The sequence below is a fragment of the Phacochoerus africanus genome, chromosome 10, assembly GCF_016906955.1.
Source record: "Phacochoerus africanus isolate WHEZ1 chromosome 10, ROS_Pafr_v1, whole genome shotgun sequence".
NCBI lineage: Eukaryota > Metazoa > Chordata > Mammalia > Artiodactyla > Suidae > Phacochoerus > Phacochoerus africanus.
In genome coordinates, this window is record NC_062553.1 from 32,154,895 (window position 1) to 32,176,422 (window position 21,528).

General features: G+C 43.0%; 1 protein-coding gene across 14 annotated transcripts in view; it reads right to left on the reverse strand.

Moving 5' to 3' along the window:
* Positions 1-21,528, reverse strand: part of APBB2 (amyloid beta precursor protein binding family B member 2) — a 387,671-nt gene that overhangs the window by 297,996 nt on the left and 68,147 nt on the right. For all 14 annotated transcript variants that reach the window (XM_047799535.1, XM_047799534.1, XM_047799531.1 and 11 more), the window contains exon 2: positions 18,570-18,725. The gene's annotated coding sequence lies outside the window, so the exon portion shown is untranslated. The remainder of the gene's footprint in view (positions 1-18,569; positions 18,726-21,528) is intronic.

The window sequence follows — 21,528 nt, forward strand, 5'->3', positions numbered from 1 at the left end:
AATCCGACTAGGAACCATGAGGTTTCGGGTTCGATCCCTGGCCTTGCTCAGTGGGTTAAGGATCCGGTGTTGCCATGAGCTGTGTTGTAGGTCACAGATGTGGCTCGGATCCCTCGTTGCTGTGGCTGTGGCATAGGCTGGCAACTGTAGCTCCATTTGGACCCCCTAGCCTGGAAACCTCCATATGCCGGGAGGGCAGCCCTAAAAAAGCAAAAAAAAAAAAAAAAAAACCTAAAATATACATTGTGATGGTATGATCCACATATACATTGTGAAAAGTTTCATCCCATCTAGTTAATTAACAATCCATCAACTCGTACATTCATTTATTTTTGGTGAGAACAGTTAAGATCCATTCTTTTGCAGTTACATAATATGGTATTATCAACTGCAGTCACCATGCTTTACCTTAAATCCTCAGGCCTTATTCATCTTAGAGCTCAAAGTTGGTACCATATTATAAGCCTCTCCCTATTGCCCCCACCACCCAACCCCTCCCCACAACCACTGTTCTACTGTTTCTATGAGTCCAACTTTTTCTTTTTGATTCCACACTTAGGTGATACCATAGCGTATTTGTCTTTGTCTGACTTATTTTACGTAGCGTAATGCCCTGGAGATCCACACATCTTGTTGCAAATGGCAGGATTTCCTTCCTTTTTTACGGCTGAATAATAGCCCACTGTGTGTGTTTATTCATATACATTAACAGCTTCTCATCTTCTTTATCTAATCATCTGCTGAGAGACATTTAGGTTGTTTCCATATCTTGGCTACTGTGAATGATGCTACAGTGAACATGGGGCTGTGGATATCTCTTCAAGATCCCATTTTCATTTCCTGGGGATACACACCTAGAAGTGGAACGGCTGGAGCACACGGTAGCTCTATTTTTAACTTTCTGAGGACTCTCCGCACTATGTTTTTCACAGTGGCCACACCGATTTACATTGCCACCAACCAGGTACGAGGGTTCCCTTTTCTCCACGTGCCTGCAACACTTGTTGCTTGTCTTTTTGATAATGGCCATTCTGACAGATGAGAGGTGATGATCTCATTGTGGTTTTGATTTGTCTTTCTCTGACGTTTAACGGTGTTAAGCACATTTCATGCAACTGTTGGCCATCTGTATGCCTTCTTTACAAAAATGTCCTCTGCTCAGGTTTTAATTGGTTTCTTTCTTTTTTTTTTTTTTGCTATTGAATTTCACGAGTTCTTTACGTATTCTGGACATTAACCCCTTATCCAATATACAATTTGCAAACATTTTCTCCCACTGAGTAGGCTGCCTTTTCATTTTGTTGAAGGTTGCTTCGGTGATGCAGAAGCTTTCTTGTTTGATGTAGTCCCACTCGTTTAAATGATTCTTTTTAAAATTAAGTTAGATCAAGTCAGCTCTCCTCAAAACCCTATCATTCTCTCAGAAATGACTCTCTGAAGTGCTTCCTCTGCCCTGCAGCACCCTTTGTAACCTGTCCCTCACTCCACCCCGTATTTTTCGGCCTCGCTCTGCATCACTCTTCCCTTTGTTAGCTCTGCTCTAGCCTCAAAGGCATCTTTGCTGATTCTCAAACATGCCAAACTCACTCCCACCTGAGGGCCTTGGCTCTTGCATTCACCCAGAATGCCATCTCCTAGGTCTTCGCACCTGTGACTCCTGCTCAACTTTAACTGTTCTTGGAGGCTTTAGCCCATCACCTTTTTCTTTTTTTTTTTTTTTTTTTGCTTTTTAGCACCACACCCTTGGCATATGGAGGTTCCCAGGCTAAGGGTCCAATCAGAGCTACAGCTGCCAGCCACAGCCACAGCCACTGCAATGCAGGATCTGAGCCATGTCTGCGACCTACACCACAGCTCAAGGCAATGCCGGATCCTTAACCCACTGAGCAAGGCCAGGGATTGAACCCGCAACCTCATGGTTCCTAGTCAGATTCGTTTCTGCTGCACCACAAGGGAACTCCCCATCGCCACCTCTTAAGCAGCCCTCTATTGCCTCTACCTCTCCCTCCCCGTGACTGTTCTTCACAGAGCTTACTACCCCGATATAGTATATATTTGTTTGCTTACAGCCCATCTCCCACGAGAACGCATGGTCCCAGGCAAGCAGGAACCTCGCCTGTTAGGATCTTCGCTCATCTCCACTGCCTGCAACAGTGGGTGGTGTGCAGTCAGCACTCAGTCCATCTTTGCTGAGTAAATGATTTGGTTTGGGGAAAAATAAACAACTGCTGGTCTGCTTTCTTAATGACTGCAGCTAAATTTCAAGTGACCAAGATGTTCAGGGGTCATCTTTAAAGATGCGATAGAAGGGATTCTGCAAGTTAAAAGATGAGTTTATGGAATAATCTGCCATCCCACATGAGGATTTTTCACACTGCACATCAAGACCAGGAGAGTACATGATAATTAATTTTAAAAATATGAACAAATGTAAACAACTTTTTAAACTAGAGTGGCAAAGATTTTCTGAAAAGTGCCAGAGAATGAATAATTACACTGTGCAGGCCATAGAACCTCAGTACAACTACTCAACTCTGCTGATGCAGGCTGACAAGAGCCAGACACAATACACCAGTGAATGAGCATGGCTGTGGTACAATAAAACTTTACTGATGAACACGGAAAGGTGTAATTTTCGGGTGTCACAAAAACATGACTCTTTTGGGAGTTTCCATTGCGGCTCAGTGGTTAACAAATCTGACTAGGAACCATGAGGTTGCGGGTTCAATCCCTGGCCTTGCTCAGTGGGTTAAGGATCCAGCATAGCTGTGAGCTGTGGTGTAGGTCACAGACACAGCTCAGATCCCACGTTGCTGTGGCTGTGGTGTAGGCCAGTAGCTATAGCTCTGATTCGACCCCTAGCATGGGAACCTCCATATGCCACAGGGGCAGCCCTAGAAGAGACAAAAAAAAAAAAAAAACAACAACAAAACACTCCTCTTTTAATTTTTCTGCAGCCATTTAAAAATGTGAAAACCAAAAAAAAAAAGAAAGAAAGAAAGAAAGAAAGAGAATACAATGGAGCATGATAATGGGAGAAAAAAGTATGTATAGATGTATGTGTAACTGGGCCCCCATGCTGTATACAGTGGGGGGGGGGGGGGGAAGAGAACCTGTACTGGGGAAATAACAATAAAAATAAGTTCATAAAAATTTTTAAAAAAAGAAAGAAAAAGAAAAGTGAAAACCATGGTAGGCTCATGAGCCACATCAAAATAGGCAGTAGGCTAGATTCAGCCTCTGAGCTGTAGTTTTCTGATCCCTAATTTAAATCCTTTCTAAGATTGGTTTGCTGTTGTTGCTGTAGATGAAATGCACTCCAGTCCATGAATCTCTTGGATGCATAGTCCACAAGCAATGAAGCATGGAATAACTTCTGTTAAAGAATAATAAGCTGGAGAACAGCTTCTTCAGGCAAATAAACATTGCTAGTTCACTCTTCGAGGACGGTCTTTCACCCAGGTCTTGGTCATCTTCCAACACAAGCTCTGTCATCACTGTCTTCCTCATCGAAGGATTCCCATGGCCCATTCTTGTGAAGAAACTTCCATCCATGCGTTCTTCACTTATGGAGAGGGGAACTGTAACAACATCTTCGGACAGCAGGAAGGGTGGCTTTGCAGGCTTTGAGGCGAGGCAGAATCCGGTACAACATTCTATGATGAAGTATATAACGTGTTGCATACACTTTGCTTTCAGGTTCTTTCAGACACACCCTGTTTTGTGGGTCCTGGAATGAGAACTATTTTGATTGCAGGTGCTGCGGGCCCTCGGGGTCATGTGTTCCCATGAGCCACAAAAATCTGCCAAAAAGACCGGGCTGGGGGATGGCATAGCCAAAAACACGTTGTAACTTAAAGCAGAAGATTGTACATTTCTCTCGATGTTAATGATGGGCTCATCTCTCTTACCTAATAGCAAAATATGCAAATAAGGAATGCGAAGCGGCCCTCTTCATGGTACCACACAAACAGTCGACCGTCCATAGGGAAGAGGTGTTTTAACAACAAACATGTCTATTGGACCCTGGACACACAGGGAGCACAGGAACCATGCACCCCTGGCCTCCAGATGTTCTCAATATCCTAATGTTGGGTGTCCCAGAAACCTGATCAAGAAAGAATTCAAGAAAGTTCCTTTGTGGCACAGTGGATTAAGGATCCAGTGTGACCCCCAACTGCAGCACAGGTTCAATTCGTGTCCCGGGAGCTCCACACACCACGGTGCAGCCAAAAAAAAAAAGAATTCAAGAGGAAAGTTCTCAATATTCACACTACTCACATTCCCTGAGCCTAGAAGCCATGGAACAAAACCAAGACTTACTATAACCTAATTAATTACAGGCTCCATGTGCCCTACCCACTGGGAAAGCACATCTATGGGAATGTGAAGCCAAATTTTAAGTGGTTTTGAAACACCTCTAGTCCTCTGTTTCTTAAATTTCCCAGTAAATCAAATTCAAATAAACAGGCCAATGGAAGTCAACGGTTTCCAACTGCTACCATGAGCCTCAGAGCTTAGAGATCTACAGTGAAAACCAGAGACTAAATTAAGCTTCCCTTAAATTTCAAGATGCCAGAGACAGTCTCCTGAGAAAGCAGAGCTGGCTTGAAACCGTGGTGTCTCCCACACGTGGTCCAATTCCCAGCAAAGAGAGCCGTCCACAAAGCCTCCCTGTCTCCGCAGGTGCCTCCTCCACTCTGCTGGGCTCGGAACACAGAGCAACTCGGGCTCAGACGTCGGCTCGGCTCGTGGGGAGTTGTAAGCTAAGCGACGCCGCTTCATCTCACACTCTTAATTGAGTTTCTGAGGGACGTGGAAATGGTGACAAGGCAGGCAGCTTCCAACCAAAATGATCAGCAGTGCATGAAGACACCAAGGAACAGCCACCACAGGTGCCTGGCAATCCCGTGAGCGATCAAATCGACTCATTCTTTTGCGGCATCACCAGGGCGCAGGGCATCGCCCATGTGCTTCCAGACTCCGGGGGGACTGTGATGCTGGAACCCAATGATGGAGGAAGCGTCCCTGAACAACTCTGGCTTCTGCCTGTATGAGGGTGCTGCCCCAACAAGCCACCGCAGACTGTATGACTCGCACAGCAGATCCATGAGTCCAAGATGAAGGTATCAACGTCAAGGCATTGGCAGCAGTGGTTGGTCTGAGGCCTCTCTCCTTGACTTGCGGATGTCACCCTCCTGCTACGTCCTGGCGAAGCTTTCCCACTACACATGTCTGTGTCCAAAGTCATACTGAATTAAAGCCTACCTCCATGACCTCCCTTTAACTTAAGCACCTCTTTAAAGATCCCCTCTCCAAATAGAGAGTCACATTCCAAGGGACTGAGGGTTAGAACGTCAAAAGAGGAATGTCAAGGGGACACAATTCAGCTTTTTGCCCTGCTGGAACCACCGCTGTGGCAAGGCTGTTTCCACTTATTCTTAACCAGGGCCAGAGGCTAGACAATAAGCCAATAACTCAATTCTCACTTTTTTGAAGATGAGCTTTCTTTCTTTTATAATGAAAGGTTATTACTTTCGACAACGTCCCAAGACCACTCTGATTTTGATAACCACACACAAAAAACAGGCAATATATAATTTTCACTGCCTTTATAAAATACTCTGTTACATACCAAATCCAACAGTAAAGAAAAGCCTTTGGGGGCGGGACACACTCAAAAGATGTCTAAGCACCAGCTGCCAGCCCCCATTTCTTTATAAGCAATTTTCACTGCAACAAAGCAAAAAATCAGGGCATCCACTTGACATTCATCATAATGGAAGGCAAGTGTGAAAACATACGTTCTCACTTATTTCCTGTGTACCTTTTCATGCAGGCATTCACGTCTTTGCAGGAAAGATTCCTTACTGCTGTGTTAATCTGGACTTCCTACTCCTGCTATCAAAATGGGTTTAAAAATCAGAGTGCTGTACACCTGAAACTAATATAATACTTTAAAATAGCTATACTTCAATAAAACACAAGACTTCTATTCAAACCAGCTGGGTGACCAGGAATAGTATCGGTAAAATGTAACATCTTAAAGTCCTACATCTACGCAGTCGCCAAAGTTCTTTAAAAAAACAAAACAAAACAAAAAAAAAAACAAAACAAAACCAATATCATTTAAATGCACTTAATCTCAATTTCAGCCTTTTAACAACTTAGGACCTTATAACCATAACCTCCAAATTCGACGATGTTATTCATTCCATGGTCACTGAGACTGTACTACGTGGCAGGCAGCCTTCTAGGTGCTAGAGACACATCACTGAACAAACAAAATCCTTGCCCTCGTGGAAATGACAGTCTGGTAGGATACACACATCACCTCCCCTGCTGTCCTGCAAACACGTTTCCCTTCCCAAATGCCCTGATTGAGGCCCCTGTAGCTGGTCTCCTAACTTCCCAAAGACAAAACTTAGGCGCTATCTTATATTTTTTCACCTCCATCATATCCCTCCTGGGGCCTCTGATGGCCATTTCCAAGCCTGCCTCCTCCACCTGCCTTGCTCAGTGGGTTAAGGATCCGGCGTTGCTGTGAGCTGTGGTATATAGGTCACAGACGTGGCTTGGGTCTGGCGTTGCTGTGAGCTGTGGTGTAGGTCACAGAGGCAGCTTGGACCCCACATTGTTGTGGCTGTGATGTAGGCTGGCAGCTGCAGCTCCAATTCGGCCCCTCACCTGGGAACCTCCATAAGCCGCAGGGGCCTCCATAAAAAGAATGCGGACCCATCACAGCACCTCCTGCTCACGGTGGAGCTCTCTGCAGGGCACAGACCTGCTCCTCCAGCTTCTCCTCAAATGCCCAGCCCTGTCCTATGACCTCTCATGCCTTCTGATCCCATGCCTCCTCTGCTCTCTCCTGCCCCTCTCCACTGCCCTAGATCTTAAGGCCTTTTCTGCCCTTTAAGGTTCACTATAGGATCCCACCTCCTCCACGTCTTCCCAGGATGGTCTGGCTCATGCTGAGTTCTACCTCCTCAGGGTTCCTGTGGTCTTTAACACCCATACCAACGGTACCACATCACGCTGGCCCATCTAGCTGGCTGTCCCTAGAAAGCAAGAGCCATGCCATACATTTTTCAGGCCCCATGCCACCCAGTCTATAGGCAGCAATCATAATACTTGCTGACAGTAAGTATCCAAGAGGATAATGTTTGAATTATTTTAAATGTATTGCCAACACTGGAAAACTGGGAACGGTCACATAAAAATCCAAATGTATGTCTTCTTTTGAAATACTGGACAATCAGTTACCACTCGGCCCTCATTCCTGAATAGCTGAGTGGTAGCTGCACCCTTTCTCCCCCTTTCTGCCTTTGTTGACTTTTCTGTCAGGTCATGGTAGGCATTTGAGTTTGCAATTCAATTACTGTGAATTGTTACATGACCAGGCTCTTTGGGGAGTATTTACTGAAGGTAATATTAGTTTTTCTCATTCATGGCAAACAGTTACAGACTTGTCCCAACTTTTCTATGTTATAAACATAATGAATTATATACACGCATCAAATCCATACACATATATGTATTTCGGAAACTGTCCCCTTAACCTTGCCAATGGATTACAATTCCTACACTATGGTTTAAATACCTTGAAATCTGGAAGGTATAATTCTTCCCAAGACTAAGGGTAAAAGGGTCAGACATCAGTCCAGAAGCTACACAAAAAAGAAGGAAAGACAAGCCAAAAAGAATATTTCTGCTTCTGATGAGCTATTTAGCAAACTACTTTAGGGAAAAAAAAAAGTTTCTGCAATCCTTTTTGAAACTAGAAAAATTATATGACTTTGCTGATTTTAAAAAACAAAACATCAAAGATTAGAGGTTGAAACATGTACAGGTAAGTTACGGTGGGTTCATTCTCCAGACCACAACTGCCCGCATTCAAAAGAAAAATTGTCATCTTCCCGTTCGCATCAAACTATGACCAAAGGAGGCAGATCACCCCATAAAGAAAAGACTATGACAGTGTCCAGAGAAGCCCACCAAGAGTGGAAGAGTTAAGGAGTTTTTGTTATTGGAAGAGTCTAGGGGAGTCATCTCCTTTAACCTCTGACTCATGTCCAGGGGTTTTAATTAAGAGAAAAGCAAAATCTGAATGCAGAAGTCAGGAGATATTTAAAAGGCACCCTGGCTCTATCTGTGCATCAGTCTTTTCTTCTAGTCCAAACAGGCAGGCCTTTCTCAGCAAACAGCTTTCCTGATTAGCAATCAGATTTGCGAGACGTCCGCGGCCACCTCCCGCCCTGTGGTCTGAAAAGCAAATACAGTTCAGTCCAAAGCTCATACTTAGAGCAAACAAACTGAGCATAAGGGTACATGTTCAGACACACTTCGGCAGGATGGGATTCTTTGTCCTTCAAGTCACATTCGATAAATATCTGACTTTCTCCTTCTCTTTCCCAACTCAATGTTTTAACTAATAAGCTTTCCAAGGAACAGCTGCTGGCTTAGCACATTATTTCGCCACTCTTCCTATAAAAATTCCTACTTCTTCTACAGGCAAACAGATATGAAAGGCTAAATACGAACACTAGAAAAAAATGTACAGCGTTTTTTAAAAAATACTTACTAAAATTTTATAAATTGCATTAAAACATAATGAATGGTTGTAGTCTATGATCATATACTGCCCAGCCAGCTCTTGATTCTAGTTTAAAAGGAAAGAAAATGAATTAATGAACATGGTTAGAAAACTCAAGTAATATAAAAAAGAAAGAAAAGTTTTTTAGTGAAGTAAAAGTTCATCTCTTGGGGGGGGATGTATACAAATACATTTTCTTTAAGATGTATATATATCTTCTTTAAAATGCATATGCAAAAGGGGGAGTTCCTGTTGTGGCGCAGCAAAAACGAATCCGACTAGGAACCATGAGGTTGCGGGTTCCATCCCTGGCCTCGCTCAGTGAGTTAAGGAGCACTGCTGTGGCTGTGGTGTAGGCCGGCAGCTATAGTTCCGATTAGACCCCTGGCCTGGGAACCTCCATATGCCGCAGGTGCGGCCCTAAAAAGCAAAAAATAAATAAAATACATATGCAAAAGGGAATGGTTCTGCAAACTATTTTTTCATTTTATATAGATATATGCATATATATACATGTACAAGTAGTTTTAAATATAAATAATATAAATCCAATCTACAGAGTTCTTTCATTTTTTACAAATACGCTATAACTTGTACAAATATCCTGGCATCGTTTTAGGTGACCCAATTTATGAAATTGCTGGTGATTTTAAATTTTGAAAGATATTGCCAAGTTGTGCTCCAGTGGCATCTGCTTCAATAAGATAATTCAAGCTCAAACGGCGGCCCCTTTTCTGCATGTAATGTATCACAACTGACCTGCTTTGTTTCAAACTGCAGTACCGAACTGCCAGACCACACACCCAGCAGAGAACAAGTCAAGCTCTTCCAGACAACCCAGACTCTATGACCCAAACCAGAAGCCTCACAGAGCAAAGCTGGAGCCTGGTGCTCACAGCTCTGAAAAGGGTTCAGTATAGCTGACCTTCTACTTTTTTCTCCCTTCTTTGTTTTAAGACACAAGGGCAGGAAAAGGTGGGTGGAGGGAGGTATCATCCGAGGTCCATTCAAGATGCTGTGACAAATACCAAACTGGGTGGCTTATAAACAACAGAAATTTTCTTCTCACAGTTCTGGAGGCTGGGCATCCCAGATCAAGGTGCCAGCACTGTCACCTTCTCGTGAGGGCCCTCTTCCTGATTCAAAGCTGGCATTCTCACGGTGTCCTCACGCAGCAGAAGGAGCTAGGCTCTCTCTGGAGCCTCGTTATGAGGCAGTAATCCCCTTCACGCGGGTTCTACCCTTGGGGCCTTAAGCACCTCCCAAAGTCACCACCTCCTTGTACCGTCATCTTTGGGGATGATGATTTCACCCCCACTGAGGGGGACACATAAAGTACTCAACTATGAATACTCCCAGGTAAAAAGACGAGACATCTCAAACCATCATAGACTTGGACACCGCGGTCCCATGCCACGGTCAGATGCCACGGGACTCCCATGGCAGGCAGGGCAAAGAAGCCTGGAGCTCCCCCAGACAAAAAGTGCAGAGTCAGGGCGGGGGAAAGTCAGGAAAGTCCCAAGCTTACCTTCTCCCTTCCTCCTCTAAGGAGCTGCTTGGGAGCATCTGATTCCCTCAGCAACCAGACACCTCTGGGCAACTAACTCACAGCAACTGGATGGAGTGCATGGCTGGGCCACATACCTTGGCTGTAAAACCTTGGACAGACTCCCAAACATACCATCCATTCTCCCCACACCCCACGCCCCCCCACCAGGCCATACCATGCATTTTTATTTCCACCTCTGAGGGTCTGATTACGTATTTTCCTCAGGTGAAAAGGCTTGAGAACCCCCATTCTCTGATTACCTCTGACTTCCCACTTATTTTTCAAAAATAACAAAAAGGCCACTTCTCCGGATTAATCTACATCCACAGTAACTACTCTCCCTTGGAAATTCCAAAGCATCCTACTCATGCAGTAACTTTAGGCCTTTATCACCTCATTAATTACAATAACAATGAAAGATTTATAAAGAGCGATTCATAGTTTTCTACAGGTATGTCACGAAGCTGGAGAAAAAAGAGTATAGATTCCAGTAGAGATCAGTAGATGTGAGACTTGGATGAAACCATTTGTTCCAGAACTTCTTTATCTATAAAACAGGGTTGCAGTGAGGCGTCTCCCCATCAGGGCCCTGTCCCAGCAAAAGCTGAGGAAGCGCTTGAGTCCTCAGCACACTCGACAAGCTCCATAACATGTGAGCACTCCCCGAAGGGCTGCTATTCGGGCTCTCTCTCCCCCAGGATGGTTCATTTCGTTCTCTTCCAGCAACTACCAAAGGAGACGTTGTTAATGCTGTCAACGAGTTCATGCGGAATTTAACTGAATTGCACCGAACCAAGTAAAATTAATTCCGCATCTCTTATCACGTATCCACGAATGCCTCCTCAAGATCAGCAGTCATTTTTATTCCAGTTTTAGAATCACGGAGGACCGAAAGTTGTGGCTGGAACTCCAGACTTTTTATTTCTGAGGTAAGTCTTCGGTAAAGCCGCTAATGACTCTCTTACTTTCCTAGGCGCTGCCCCTGTCATGCTTTCGCCGGACACCAGAAAAGAGCCATAGCATTCACAAACCATTTACAACCTGAAGTCTTCAAGAAAATCACCCTTATGAAACCAAGCTCGGACTAGTTATTAAGATTCTAAATTCTGTCCTCAAAGGGCCTCAGCAGCATGAGGAATGTAGGAAAAACGATTCAACTCTTACAAAGGGAATGGTAGCAAATTGAACAGAGCCATTTCCTGAGGCAAGCTGGACTGAGGTTGCTGCTCGCTTTTGAAATCAATTATTGGCTTGGATAGTGCCTATCTGAAAACACCCCATAGAGTTATTTTTGTTTATAAATGAAACTGAAGATCAATTCTTATTTGAGTAGATAATAATCAATTTGGAAATGTCAGAGGTTCTGAACCGTTATCATGTCAGGTATATAGGTCTTATTCGACAGTATATTTGAAGTAAATGTTTTATTCATTATAAGTCACAATGGAACTGAAAAACTACTGCTTGTTGTTTTTGTTTTTTTTTTTGTCTTTTCTAGGGCCTCACCCGCGGCATATGGAGGTTCCCAGGCTAGGGGTCGAATCAGAGCTGTAGCCACTGGTCTACGCCAGAGCCACAGCAACGCCAGATCCGAGCCGGGTCTGTGACCTGCAACCTACACCACAGCTCACGGGCAACACCTGGATTCTTAACCCACTGAGCGAGGCCAGGGATCAAACCCGCAACCTCATGGTTACTAGTCAGGCTTATTAACCACTGAGCCACGACGGGAACTCCACTACTGCTTGTTCTTATACTAGTAGTTAACAACTGACTATGTATCACTTGAGTACGGTGCTTTTCAAGGCTTTTAAAGGAAACTTAATACCTCACAGATCACTTAACATAGAAAATACGAAGACAAGCAAAAAGTCAAAAGAGGTAATATTCAAAACTCTATTAACGCTTACATTTATCATAAACATCCTCATTAGAGGTTTACACAAGAATGTGGTTCTCCTAATGAAAGCAGGTTCCAGACATGCTCTTCATTCTAGCACTGGGCTCACGGAATGTGACTAAGTTGATCTGATTTTGCTTCATCTGTAACCAAACAATTATAAATAAGCAGGAGCCTTCACAAATGCAATTGTACCACAAATCAAACGGCAATGGCTCCATCAATCCAAACCCCTAACTTCAGTCAGCACAGGGCTCTATTCAAAATAAGGGGCAGTTCAGAAGTTACCTCCACCAACCAGCTAAACCACCCAAGTTTCAGCTCCAGACCATACCCTCCTAGAACACTATACCACACTCCTCACAGGGTCATGCATCATTCTGCAAAGAGGCCACAAAAAGAGAAAGAAAAGATAAAGGAGTGACCGGGTTAAAAAAAAAATTCATGATACCCCTTCCAGGGTGCTAGAGAAATAAATGAAAGCTTACCTATTGTGTTTTCTTTTAAGTGGGGGAAAAAAAAAAAAAAAAGAGTTAATTCCACATCGCCTTGTGGATGCATTTTTATAAAGTGACTTTATCAGCTAAAGGACTGCAAGAAAAGCAAAGGGGCCAGGTAGCAAACGTGTCAGTTCCCACCAAACTGGTCCACCCAGGTGGAAATGAGAAGATTACAAAGAAAGAGCAGGAAGCAGATAAGCCATCCTGGAGCCCTCTGGGGACCAGGAGGCATGGCTCGACCTACTAATGGAACTGCAGAAAACACTTTCTAAATCTAATCGTATGATTTGAATATCTGATTAAAGTCCAGTGGCAGAAGTCAGCTTTTAGCTATATGCCAGAGAAAAGTCTCTGAATTTCAACGAGATTAAATTTATATTTTTTCACATTAAAAGAGAAAGCCATTCTCCAAGCAAAAGTATAACTTTACTAGAAAACAAAAGAAAATGGCTAACTAGAATCCAAACATCACAATAAAGCATTTTTCCTTTTTAATCCTTATGCATCCACAATTTTTACAGAGATTTTTTTTTACAAAAGAAGAGATAAATTGCAGTCTTCATGTTTCTAATATAATTATTTTAATGTCTGCACAACAATCTATTGAGAACCACACCAACACAAAGACAAAAATAGAGCAGGTAAGTACACAAGTGCAGCTAGCATTTTAATTATACTACAAAAATGTCCAATGTTCATAAAACATAAAACCATGCTATAATCCCAAAACCCAAGGATTTTTAATTTATAGGTTTTCCATTTAGTAAAATAACTATTTTGTGAAAAATTTATCTTTTTCTGTATAAAAGACCCAATTCACATAATCATTAATGAAAATTCCTGAAATTCTTGAAATAATATATCAAACGTGTCAATCAGTAGTTATTGGTAATCATTAAGACAGAGGTAATGAAAAAATTAATTTAACTATGTTTCATTCAAATGGATAATGGGCATAAAAATGCTTGCCACTTTCATGAAAAACAAAGTTTTTTTGAAGTAATGTCTACAATAATCTAGAAAATGCACCTGGATTGCTTTGCATTCTCTCCCGCTTCAGATTTCCGTCTTTACCCCAAGGAGAAATAACGGGAGAGTAACACTTTTAACAGGGTGACTCAAACAAGAATGGAGAGGAAAAGTAGCAAAAGAACAATAGTTTGTTGTTTTTAAAAAAGGGAACTATACTGCAGCTTAGGTCCAGTTCCTGAACAAAGCTTTTTCATAGAAAAACTGCACTGCAAAAACCTAGGTGAAGAAGTGTGGCACTGGCATAAGAAACAGAACTGAGAATCCAGAAGAAGAAAAAAAAAAAAGGGAAAAAAACCTTTTATTTAGAGTTAATTTTCTGCAAAGGCACCAAAATAAGTCAACAGGTAAAGGATAATCTTTTCAGCAGGTGGTGCGGAACTGGCTATCCACATGTAACAAAAAAAAGGAAGGGGGGTGGCTAGAGAAGAGAGAAAAGAAAAAAGAAATTGAACACATACCCGAACCTCACACCATATACAAAACTTAGCTCAAAATGGATCATAGACCGAAGCGTAAGAGCTAAAACCACAAAAGCTTTAGAAAGAAACATACAACAAAGTCTTAGAACTTCTGGTTAGGCAAAGAGTATTTCGCATCAAAATCATGAACTGTGTAAGAAAAAAACCTGATAAATTGAGCTTGATCATAATCAAAAATGTTTGAACTTCAACAGACACCATTAGGAAAGCAAGAAGACAAGTCAGAGACTGGGAGAAAATACATGCAAACCATACATCCAATAAAGGACTTATAGACAAATAACCCAATATAAAAACATACAAAGAATCTGAAAAGGTATTCCCCAAAGAAGATACAGGAATGACTAACAAGCTCACTGACTGGATAACTAACTCAATTACGAGGGGATAAATTTCATAAATATCATTTTTGTCCTTTTCGAAAAGCTACATAATAGGATGATTTTATTAGAAACTCCATAACACATTCCTTGGTGTTTCTCCTATCACAGTGATGTTTTCAAATCACTGTAAAAATAGTAATAATAACATCCATACTGGACAAGAAAGAAGACTATCTCTATTCACTGATGATAATCTGGTATACAAACCACCCTAAGGAAATCACACACACGATAAAAAACTATTAGTCCTGATAAATAAGTTCAACAAGAGAGAAGAAAACAAGAATGTACAAAAAAATAACAGTATTTCTAGTCACTAACAATGACTACTTTTTTTTTTCTTTTTGACTTTTTAGGGCCACACCCACAGCATATGGAAGTCCCCAGGCTAGGAGTCAAATCAGAGCTACAGCTGCCAGTCTACACCACAGTCACAGCAACACGGGATCCGAGCCGAGACTAACCTACACCACAGCTCACAGCCATGCTGGATCTTTAACCCACTGCGTGAAGCCAAGAAATGAACCCAAGCCCTCACAGATACTAATAGGATTCTCTACCACTGAGCCACAATGGGAACTCTAACAATGAATACTCTTAAAGTGAAATTTTAAAAATTAGTCCACTTGTAAAGGCATCAAAAAGAAAAAAATACATAGGGATAAATTTAACAAAGAAGTATAAGCTCTGTTACTAAGAACAACAAAATGCTACTGAAACAAATTTAAAAAGAACTAAATCAACGAAAACATCCTATGCTCACTGGCCAGAATTCCTTTTTTTTTTTTGGAGCTGTAACATTTTAAATTTTGTTGGAATACGGTTGACTTACCATGTATATTAGTTTCAGCTGTACAGCAAAGTGAATCAGTTATACACATCCATATATCCATTCTTTTTTCCCCATAAAAGGTATTATAAGCTATCGAGTAGATGTCCCTGTGCTATATATACAGCAGTTTCTTGCTAATCATCTATTTTTAAATTTTTTTTATTAAAGTACAGTTGATTTACAATGTTGTGCCAATTTCTGCTGAACAGCAAAGTGACCCAGTCATACATATGTATACATTCTTCTTCTCATGTTATCTTCCATCATGTTCTATCCCAAGAGATTGGACATAGTTCCCTGCGCTGTACAACAGAACCTCATTGCTTATCCACTCTAAATCTAATAATTTGCAACTACTAACTCCAAGCTCCCAGTCCATTCTACTCCCTCTCTCTCTTCCTTGGCAACCACAAGTCTGCTCTCCAAGTCCGTGAGTCTGCTCCTGTTCTGTAGGGAGGTTCACTGGGGACATATTTTAGATTCCAGAATTCATAATATTGATAAGACAGCAACATTTCTCCAATTGATCTAGAGATTCAACACAATCCTTATCAAGAGCCTGGTTCGAAAGGCAGCTTGTCACAGCCCATACAGTGCACAACACAAAGAGTGAACCCTGATGCAGACTGTGGACCTCAGTTAATAATAATATATCAATACTGGCTAATCAACTGTAACAAACATATGACACTGATGTCAATAATAAGAGAAAACTGGAGTTCCCGTCGTGGCTCAATGGTTAACGAATCCGACTAGGGACCATGAGGTTTCAGGTTCGATCCCTGGCCTTGCTCAGTGGGTCATGGTGTTACCGTGACCTGTGCTGTAGGTCGCAGACGTGGCTCGGATCCCAAGTTGCTGTGACTCTGGCGTAGGCCAGTGGATACGGCTCCAATTGGACCCCTAGCCTGGGAACCTCCACATGCCGTGGGAGAGGCCCTAGAAAAGGCAAAAAGACAAAAATTTTAAAAATTTTAAAATTAAAACAAAAAGGGAAAACTTTGGGGGAGAGGGTATGGAAACTACTTTCTGCTCATACCCAAAACTGCTTCCCCTGAATAAAGACTATTAATGTTTTAAAAGTCATTGTTCATTATAAAAAATAAAACCACCACCGTAAAGCCAAACATGAAGAAGAGGAAACAAATCTTTTAAAGTTCATGACACATGCGGAATTCTGCTTACACCAGAAAGCCAACTGACGTTTTGTGAGAAGAACAGCTGTTCCCCTGTGGTGTTAAAATAAACTCTGAACAACTTTTTGATAACCTCTCATTTGGCTGCTCCCGAAACAATTGTGTTTACAGTAAATACCAAGATTCTACTACTGGCGAAGCTCTGAAATTATCTTCCTTATCTGCAGCTAACTATAGGCTCTAGAAAGCTTCCTTTTCTTTCAGGCTCAGGAAGCAAGTAATTGAATTAAATGCATTTCCAAAAATGTTGCTATTTCTCCTCTGCTAAATAGCGGCTCTCTCTGCTCGGCTCTCCCCCACCCAGCTGACTTCGTAATTCCCCATCTCCTCCACTCCCTCGGAACTTAGTTCTAAGCTCTGAGTCAGCTGGCGGGACACTGATCTGGCCTCTCCCCTAGACAGTGAGCCCCTGAGGACAGGGACTGGGCCACAGTCATTCATGCTAAGACATCCCACCTGAAAGCCATTACCAACCAGGGTGTTTGGGGATGTAAGGGGACAGGTAATTCAAACTAACTAGCTAAGCTGCTGGGAGAGTGGCACTGGAGCTGCTGGCTTTAGGGGCTGCTGAATCAGAGACCTTGCATTGTGCTTGGAGAGGGGGTGCGTGTGCCGGTCCCCATCTCTCTCCCCCATCTCCCTGTTCTGACTCCCTCCGTGTTGACTTCATACTCAGAAAGGCGTCCCCCACCTACAGAGGAGACAAGAGGTTCACCAGCAGCTCCCACTGCACAAACCCACAGACAGGAAAAATCTCTTTGCAACAGTTTCAGCGAAAACAACTTTCTTTTTTTTTTTTTTGGTCTTTTTTCTTTTTAGGGCCACACCCACAGTATATGGAGGTTCCCAGGCTAGGGGGTCAAATAAGAGCTATAGCTGCTGGCCTACACCACAGCCACAGCAAAGCTGAATCCAAGCCACATCTGTAACCTACACCACAGTTCACTGCAACGCCAGATCCTTAACCCACTGAGCAAGGCCAGGGATCAAACCCTCCTCATGGATACTAGTTGGGTTTGTTGTTAACCTCTGAGCCACAATGGGAACTCCTGAAAACATCTCCTTGAGGGACCCTTGTGACTCTGACTGGCCGAGCTGATGCCACAGGCCTGTGACAGAGGCAGCAGAGTCATCTCCTCTAACTACATGGGCTGAGAACAAAGCAATGGCCCAGGGTGGGGGTGGGGGCCGAAATCCAGTTGATTTATTGAAAGGAGGAGGAAAAGGATGCTGGGTGGACAAAGCCAACAGACATTCACTACTTTACAGGCTCTCAAGAGCACCAACTCATTCCCTTCTGATGAGTATTTATTCACCGCTCATTATGTGTAATGCTGAGTCCACCACTGAAAGGCCAGCACAGAGTGTTCACAGTGCCTGCCCCCGTACGACAATCTTTCTCAAAATGAATTCTTTTCCACCCTACCTTACTGCCACGTGTAGGGAAGCTATGATGCATTCAGTTTTATATTCCTATTATTTCAGGACATTTCTCCTCTTGTGTCCTATGGATCTCAGCGCCATGTGCAGACACTGCTGACAACGAATGTGTCACTCCTGTTTGTGTGGGGGAGGGGATAAGAGTAAAAACTTGCCAAGCAAACCAAAGGGGCACAGGCAGAAGCACGGCAGCCCCCCCGTCCCCGCCCCAGCGCCCCCACCCACCGCAAATATGGCAGGGCTCCACCATCCACCCTTCGCAGTGTGAAAACACAAATGAGGGCAAGCCAGAACCAGAACCAGGCCAGGCTCTCTGGAGGACACGGCTTTCTCTCCAAAACAAAGCCAAGATCACGGAGGCTGTTACAGGTGACCTCTGGTTGTGGCTTCTTATACATGGGCGAAGCTTACGACCATCCTCTCTTTTCTGGGAGAGAGGATCGAACAGAGGAGGGGAAGAAGTTCGAGAAAGAAGGGAAGACAACCATACCCTGTACCCAGAAGTTTGTCAGGATATATCTGCCGTCTGTACGATGCTGGAAACCCCTCAGATAACTGGGGTGGATTTTGGAGGGTTGTCTCCGAAACACTCCACGGGACGAACAAAACAGTCTTCCCCCTCGGCCCCAATCCATTTGGCCCAGCCTCTCTTATCTCATACCAACCTGATTTGGCTGAAGTTAGCGTCTGTCTCAGGCTCTCACAGGAGCTTTCTTTTATGGATTTTCCATCCAGCAAAGGTTTCTGATCCACGGCTGGGCAGATCCGACCACAGCATGCTTGGCTACGGACGGCAGCAGCTCACCCACGGCAGCTCCAACCTGGAGGGGCAAAGGCCAGAAGCCATGAGACGGGTTCACATTCGCAAACTCTCAGGAGTATGTGCTTGGCAGGGTAACTCCCGGCATCTTCCAAACGTTTAAAATCATTAATGAGCAGAGACAACCGTTTCGAAGGAGTCCTAAAGTCAGCTTGGGGCTCTTTTGGGGGGAGGGTTGAAGTATTTAATCATTACTGAAAAGGTTTGGCCAAACACTTCTGCTCTGTTTGTGGAAAATGTAAAAGCCAGATGTTTTAATTAACCACAGAAAACACGAGCTACAACTAAAATTTCATGAACACACTGATCTGCCCTGTGGAAAACCACAGGAATGTTCTGGCAAGGCTGAGCCTGAATTCTTGGGACACAGAGGGCTGGAATCACTCCCCTTAGGAACTCGAACAGAAAATTAACTTGCTCAATATGTTTAAAAAAGTAAAATGAAACCCAGATTTGATCTCGATCAAGTATAAAAACATTTCAGGACTTCAAAGGGCACCACCAAAAGACACATAAGGGAAAGGTCATAAAAAAAATTCCAACGTGGTTCAGGATTTTCAATGTATTTTCAATGCAAAGTGAACGGTGTGACAGAAAATTTTATAGGCTAAATAGCCCAAAGGGGAAACTAATCATCTTTCATTTCCTAATAGAGGAAAATGATATACGAAACCAATAGTCAAGTGAATCATAAATATTATCAAATGTATAATATATTCAGGCAGGAGGCATCACTTCACTCTCCTACTTCATGCCAGACCTGTGGCCTGGCCCACACCAGCTACTATGCTTCAGCTTGAAGAATCGAGGCATCCAGAAAAACAGTGTTTAAGTAATTTAGGCTCCCTCATATTGCAGTTAGCAAGTGGGAAACAGAAAACTCAAATAAGGGAATCGTATAAAGGCAATTAGTAAACAATTAAGAACGAACAGATTAAGAAGTCTTTGTTACCTACAGTAATAGTTATGACAACATCTATACATGCCAAATATGGAAAGCCTATTCGAGAGGGAATGAGACATCTACTATTTTCAGGTACTGGGTCCACAATTCTGTAAGTCAAAGCAGAGCCCATCACAAGGGTGCTAAGCAAAATCTTACAGTAATTTCCACTTCCGTTTGAAACCTCTGTCCCAAAAAATCATTTCAAAAGGAATACAGCAGGAAAAAAGCAAGATATCAAGTTGCAATATGTGTGGTATAACCTTAGTTTTGTTCTACAAACTGAGTGTATATCATCTAAAGATGACAAAGTATGAACAATAATAGCTATTTCTGGGTCATGGAATTAGAAATATTTATATTTATGTCAGTATTTTCTAACTTTTACACAATGAATATGTCTTGTTTACAGAATGAGCATATTTTCAAATAAGGTTTTTATTATTAAAAATACTATGCAAATCAGAAATGGGATATCTATACTATATGAGCCTGATCTGTGGGTTTTCTCTTATCTGAACAATAGAGTAAAATTTAAAAGTCTTCATTTGGAGTTCCCATTGTCGCTCAGCGGTTAACAAACCCAACTCGCATCCATGAGGACACAGGTTCGATCCCTGGCCTCACTCAGTGGGTTAAGGATCTGGCATTGCTGTGGCTGTGGTGTAGGCCAGCAGCTACTGCTCAGATTAAACCCCTAACCTGGGAACCTCCATGTGCCACAGGTACAGCCCTAGAAAGACAAAATAAAATTCTTCATGTATCTGAACTCTGTAATTCTTAACTTAGAAGTTCAAAAGCCAGGTGTCCAATAACACTTCCAGGGTTGAACAACTACTTTCCTAGAAACAAGAAATCTTTACTTGTTATTTTGTAAACTTGTCACAAAGAGACAAGATTACAGTTATTTCTCTCCCTTATCTAATGCACCCAAACTTCTCTACCACTTGCCATGCTACATAACTGTCAATTAAAAAGAGTGCCTCCTGGTGTGACTTACCATTTCACAGGAGCACAGCCAGTGGGGAACACGGCCACAGTCCCTTTCTGATAACCCTTGGCATCTCAGAAAACACAAAGCACAATGGTAAATCTTAACACTGAGGTACTTGGCTATCCATCACTCTAAGAAGCCCATCCTCTTCAGTTTAGGGCACTGTCGCCCAGAGAGGTCAACTGTCTCTCCCAAGGCCACACAGCCGGCAGGGCAGGGATAAGAGTTCAGATCACCTGGCTCCACCGTGACCAAGCTCAGCACATGCTCCTCGAAATACAAGTTTGTGCAAACCACCAGCATATGTTAAATTCATGTCAGCAAAAGTAGTAGACCAAGACAGAAATATAGTCCATCCAAAATGAAATGCACACAGGAATAAAAAAAGCAGAGACTCAAAGGTTGGCTACATAGACGTGGCTCTGCCCAGAACCCGTTCTGTCAGAGGAACAATGGGTGCAGTGTGCTTGGGCAGCAGGTGTCCTGAACAGAAACCGCCTGTCACTCCGAAAGCTTCTGGCCCTCCAACATGCCGTGTCAATGACTGCACAGCCCCACTGCTCATAGCAGGACAAGAGGTTTCCAACAAGAGAAAACTATGCTGGCACCTGTGAGCCACCTTTAAGAGGGAGGAGAGGTGCATGCACGCACCAGCGTCAGAAGGAAGTGACCTGTGGCATCAGGCCTGGGCCTCTTCCTTCCAAAAAAGATGCAAGTCTTAGGGAAGAGACCTTAGAGTCTTCAAAAATTAAGAAAACAACAGAGTGAGGATCATTTTGTGACGCACGGAAGTTGCAACTCCTTGTGTTGTGCTCCTGGAACTAAACAGTATGGTAGGTCAGTTAAATTTCAATAAAACATTGTGTT